The following is a 5,105-nucleotide window of genomic DNA, read 5'->3' on the forward strand; positions in this document are numbered from 1 at the left end:
GTTGGATGATCAGCCATGATCATATTGAATGGCGGTGCAGACTCGAAGGGCCGAATGGCCTCTACTCCTGCACCTATTGTCTATGTTTCTATGAGTATATAGATACAGGATGAAGACAATAATATTTAGGGCAAGATAAAGTCCAGCAAAGCCCAGTTAAAGATAGTCCGAGGGTCTCCAATGAGGTAGATGGTAAGTCCGCTCTCTAGTGGTGGCAACCCAAATTCCACCGGCCTTGGTTGTGTGGCAATTAAATTATATCAATTATATCAATTAGTTGGTGTTAGGATGGTTCAGTTGCCTGATAACAGCTGGGATTAAACTGGGTCTTTATGAGATTATATTTGAGTTGAGAGTGATACATATCAGAGGTGATAGACACTAAGTCAAGTCAAGTTAAGTCAAGTTTATTTGTCACATACACATACAAGTGCAGTGAAATGAAAGTGGCAATGCCTGCGGATTGTGCAAAAAAACTACAGAACAGAACAGGCACTTTCATGCCTGCGGATTGTGCAAAAACTACAGAACAGAACAGAACTTGTATTTACATTTTAGGAAAAAAAATGTAAAAGACACAACATAGCAATAAATTAGTAAATGAGTCCCTGGTGAGATAAGAGTTTACAGTCCTGACGGCCTGTGGGAAGAAACCCCGTCTCATCCTCTCCGTTTTCACAGCATGACAGCCGAGGCGCTTGCCTGACCGTAGCAGCTGGAACAGTCCGTTGCTGGGGTGGTAGGGGTCCCCCATAATGATGCTGGCTCTGGACCCACTAAATGCTGGAATAATGAAGTAGCAGAATGCTGCCTGGCGTAGAGGATATTTCCCACCGGGAAGAGGTTGGACAGACTTGGGATTGTTTTCTCTGGAACGTCAGAGGTTGAGGGGTGACCAGAGAGAAGTATATAAAATTAAGAGCGACATAAATAGGGTAGACAGTCAGAACCGTTTGCCCCCCAGGGTGGAAATGTCAAAGACTAGAGGGCAGAACTTGAAGGTGAGAGGGGCAAGGTTTGAAGGAGTGTGTAGGGCAAGTTTTATTCATACACAGAGCGTGGAGTGTCCCTGGAACACACTGACAAACCCTTATCCCACCATAACGGCTGATGTTTCATCTGGTTTATAATTTAGTTTCGTTTATAGCTTAATTTAGGTTAGTACAGTTTATATTTTAGTATATTTGCAGTTGCAGCACCTAGACTGTGGAATAGCATTCTGCGCCTCATCAGAACTGCCCCCACCATCAACTCCTTTAAGTCCGGACTCAAAGCCTATTTCTACTCCCTAGTGTTCTTGAGCCCCTCTAAGGGGGCGCTATAAAAAGTTTATGTATGTATTGTTGGGTCCGTCTACCCTTGTATGTATCAAATTAGTACCTGCATTGATGTGAAGCACTTTGGTCAACGTGAGTTGCCTTTAAATGTGCTATACAAATACATATTATTATTATTATTATTATTTAGTTTATAGTTTAATACAGTTTATAGTTTAGTTTACCTTAATTTAAAGTTTTGCTTGTGATGTTTAGTTTAGAGTTTAGAGTTTAGTTTAGAAACGCTAAGTTTCATATAAAATGCATTTCGTTGTCTCTGTACTGTACACTGACAATGACAATTAAAATTGAATCTGAATCTGAAATGCTTATATGAAACATATAAGATTGTTAAGGGCTTGGACACGCTAGAGGCAGGAAACATGTTCCCGATGTTGGGGGAGTCCAGAACCAGGGGCCACAGTTTAAGAATAAGGAGTAAGCCATTTAGTATATAGTAAGGAGTAAGCCACAACGGAGACGAGGAAACACTTTTTCTCCCAGAAAGTGGTGAGTCTGTGGAATTCTCTGCCTCAGAGGGCGGTGGAGGCAGGTTCTCTGGATGCTTTCAAGAGAGAGCTGGGTAGGGCTCTTAAAGATAGCGGAGTCAGGGGATATGGGGAGAAGGCAGGAACGGGGTACTGATTGGGGATGATCAGCCATGATCATATTGAATGGCGGTGCTGGCTCGAAGGGCCAAATGGCCTACACCTGCACCTACTGTCTATTGTGTCGTGTCATGTGTACCGAGGTACAGTGAAAAGCTTATTTGTTGCGAGCTATCCAGTCAGCGGAAAGACTATACGTGATTAACTGTTTGTAGTTCTGTTTGGTTGTTTGTTTGTTTGTCTTTTTGCACAAAGGCTAGATGCAGGAAGATTGTTCCCGATGTTAGGGAAGTCCAGGACAAGGGGTCACAGCTTAAGGATAAGGGGGAAATCCTTTAAAACTGAGATGAGAAGAACTTTTTTCACATAGAGAGTGGTGAATCTCTGGAACTCTCTGCCACAGAGGGTAGTTGAGGCCACAGTTCATTGGCTATATTTAAGAGGGAGTTAGATGTGGCCCTTGTGGCTAAGGGGATCAGGGGGTATGGAGAGAAGGCAGGGATGGGATACTGAGTTGGATGATCAGCCATGATCATATTGAATGGCGAATGGTGCAGGCTCGAAGGGCCGAATGGCCTACTCCTGCACCTAATTTCTATGTTTCTATGTTTCTAAAGTCCGCGAGCATTGCTACTTTTCATTTCACTGCACATCTCGTGTGTGTGTGTGTGACGAATAAACTTGACTTGACTTGATTATGAGAAGCATGTGCTTGCTGATGCCGAGTGCTTTTCCGCCCCAGTTGTAGGTATCCTGGACCCAGCTGCCATGCAACACCTGGGCCTGCACTTCCTGGCTCAAGCTCGGAAGAGAAGGCGGAGGCATCGGACTGTATTCACGGAACAGCAGCTGGAAGATCTGGAAGACCTCTACAGCACTTCCAGTTACCCGGACAGCAATGCCAGGGAGAAATTGGCCAGGAAGACCCATCTCTCCGAGGAGACCATCAAGGTACGTAGATTCCTGTCCAAGGACTACCGTCCGATGGGGTCAAGCTGATGCTGGTTAATGAACAAAAGGACACAAAGTGTTGGAGTAACTCAGCACGTCAGCAGCATCTTGGGAGAACATGGACAGGAGAGGGGGCGGGGGGGAAGAATGAATTAATAAGTTTTAATAAGTTTTTTAAGAGGGAACTGCAGATGCTGGAGAATCGAAGGTTACACAAAAAAGCTGGAGAAACTCAGCGGGTGCAGCAGCATCTATGGAGCGAAGGAAATAGGCAACGTTTCGGGCCGAAACCCTTCTTCAGACGAATTAATAAGTTTATTGGCCAAGTATTTACATACAAGGAATTTGCCTTGGTGCTCCACCCACAAGTGACAACATGACATACAGTGACAGTTAGGAATGACACATAAAACATTAAACATTAATAATATAAGATAGAAGGGTTGCAACCTAATACGTTACCTATCCATGGTCTCCAGCGACACTGCCGGACTCGCTGAGTGACTCCAGCACTTTGTGTCATTTGTAGCAAAGGAATAGGTGAAGTTTCGCGTCGAGACCCTTCTTCAGACTGAGTGTGAAGGAGGGTCTCGACCCTGAAACGTCACCTACTCCTTCTCTCCAGAGATGCTGCCTGACCCGCTGAGTTACTCCAGCTTTTTGCATCTTATCTTCGGTTTAAAACAGCATCTGCAGTTCCTTCCTACGCTTTTGTGGATCAGTGACCTTTCAGGTCTGGGGCCCTTTTGGAACTTAAGTGAGGTTTTAGTGGTCGAGTGGTCCGGAGATACAGCTCCAGGCATCACCGTTGTTTCGAATCTTTCTTCACTAATGCTCGCCATTTCCACGCAGGTCTGGTTCAAAAACCGACGGGCGAAGTCACGAAAACAGAAGCAGCCACTCCATGGAAAGCTGAACGGCGCGAGCGCACTTGACCTGGCGGAGGATGCTGGCAAACGCCACGTCCAGCCCAGCGCCCCATCGTGACAGAGCCACGCAGAGAGACCAGCGTCGTGCACCCCTGGTCATCCCAGCCCTTGGCTCCAAACCTGGTGTGGACTGTGTTCAATATTAGAGAACCGAGTGTGAAAGAAAAGACCACATTTACACAGATAGGAGTCAGTTCAGGGAAGCCACAAGTGGTGGAAGCAAGTTCCAGTGCGGCACGGTGGCGTGGCGGCTAGAGCTGCCGCCTCACAGCGCCAGAAACCCCGGTTCGATACTGACCTCGGGTCATAAGGTCAGAAGGGATAGGAGTAGAATTAGGTCATTTGGCCCATCAAGTCTACACCACCATTCAATCATGGCTGATCTATTTCTCCCTCCTCACCCCATTCCGCTGCCATCTCTCCATAACCTCAGACACCTGTCTGTGTGGAGTTTGCCCGTTCGCCCTATGACCGCGTGGGTTTCCTCCGGGTGCTCCGGCCTCCTCCCACATCCCAAAGATGCGCGGGTTTGTAGGCTAATTGGCCCACTGTAAATTGTCCCTAGTGTGTAAGGGAGTGGATGAGAAAGTGGGATAGCATGGAACTATTGTGAACGGGTGATCGATGGTTAGCATGGACTCGGTGGGCCGAAGGGCCTGATTCTGTGCTGTATCTCTGAACGATAATTCCTCAACATCACCTTCAGTGCAAGGCCCTTGACTTCACTCAGCTGCCTCATTAAGGGCACTGCCAGTAACTTTGGGCTCTGTCTGAAGCTTGAACCCATGGCCTCTGGTTGTACGTTCAAATTTTAATGTCCCTGTCCCACTTAGGAAACCTGAACAGAAACCTCTGGAGACTTTGTGCCCCACCCAAGGTTTCCGTGCGGTTGCCGGAGGTTTTGGTCAGTCTCCCTACCTGCTTCCACTACCTGCAACCACCTGCAACCTCCGGGAACCGCACGGAAACCTTGGGTGGGGCGCAAAGTCGCCAGAGGTTTCCGTTCAGGTTTCCTAAGTGGGACAAGGGGCATAACTTGTCTCATCCCCATGCTGTCTCCACTCCGTCACCTTGGAACATTCACGTTCCGCCAAAGACACGTTTTGAACCTGCTCAGTGAACATTGTCCTGCTGGCAAAACTTTTGATATTTATTAGTGTTTGGGGGGAAAGATTTAAGGGCCTGTCCCACTTAGGTCGTTGGTGTTTTCATTTTAGATTTTAACTGCTTTTTATTTCACATTGAGGCATGACAACATGAAACATAAAACTCCAATAAACATCCGTTAGAACCCACGAACC

Source organism: Leucoraja erinacea, chromosome 38 (assembly GCF_028641065.1).
Source record: "Leucoraja erinacea ecotype New England chromosome 38, Leri_hhj_1, whole genome shotgun sequence".
NCBI lineage: Eukaryota > Metazoa > Chordata > Chondrichthyes > Rajiformes > Rajidae > Leucoraja > Leucoraja erinaceus.